Genomic DNA, 1131 nt, shown 5'->3' with positions numbered 1-1131 from the left:
GGCGTCTGCCCCGGGCCTGTCCCGTGTCGGGCTGCGATTTCTGCTTCAGGCTCCGGGGATTGCTCGCTTTCTCCCGACCGTGCTGAACCAGTTATCTGTTACAGAAGGGAGGAACCCAAACGTTGAATTACCGTTAAACTGTTTGAGCCGGAAAATTATCCGTCAGGACGTTTAAGATGTTCGATGAGATAGATTATAACCGTCAGAGTAAAATGTATTGGCAGAGTAAAATGTACCAGGCTCCTCGGCCCGAGCTTTTTTGAACTGTACTTAAAATTCCTCTCTGTGCAAGTATCAGCAAGTCGGAGGCTGGGCACGCAAAGAAAATGGGATTTTAGCTGAAGGCCTAAACCGCTGCCTCTTCATTTGCTTAGAAGGTTACAGAGCTCGTCTATACCGAGAGAAAAAAACAAACCAACCTGTTTCTGGGAGCCTGTTACATACGCAGCGTTGGGGAGGTATTTAATAATTCTTCTAAGTATATTCAGAGTGAGGGAGAGAAAATACATGCTTATTAATGATAGCCCTATCACACAGTGAACAGGAAAGAACTACTATGAGAGTGGTGGGACACTGGAACAGGTTGCCCAGAGAAGCTGTGGCTGCCCCATCCCTGGCAGTGTTAAAGGCCAGGTTGGATGGGGCTTTGAGCAAGCTGTTCTAGTGGAGGGTGTCCCTGCTCATGGCACAGGTGTTGGGACTAGGTGAGCTTTAAGGTCCCTTCTGATCCAAACCGTTCTATGATTCTATGAAATACTAGCAAATTCCTTATGTGGTCAGTGCATTTCAGTGCTTTGCAGACTGGAGCTATCTGAGCCCAGGCTCATCTGTGGTAATACAGGCAGAACCTGAACTAGTGTCAAATGACAAAATTAGTTGAGTGATAATAAACAAGAGGAATGCTCTAACTGAAATTCTCTGGAAACAGGAAAAAGTCTTCAAAGTGCAGAATCAACCTTAGTTGTTTATCTTGCAGCAATAAGATATCTGACTTTAATATTGCTGAAAAGTGATTCAATGTAGAACAGGCACAGTGTATTCAAAACCAGGTTTGGGTACTTTTCCAGCATGTTCATGCTTCTTGTAAACTTAAGGTCTCATCTTTCCCACAACAAGGACACCTGATTTAAA

The sequence above is a fragment of the Nestor notabilis genome, unplaced genomic scaffold (genome assembly GCF_000696875.1).
Source record: "Nestor notabilis isolate BGI_N333 unplaced genomic scaffold, ASM69687v1 scaffold56, whole genome shotgun sequence".
Taxonomy (NCBI): Eukaryota; Metazoa; Chordata; class Aves; order Psittaciformes; family Psittacidae; genus Nestor; species Nestor notabilis.
This window is presented reverse-complemented; position numbering follows the sequence as displayed.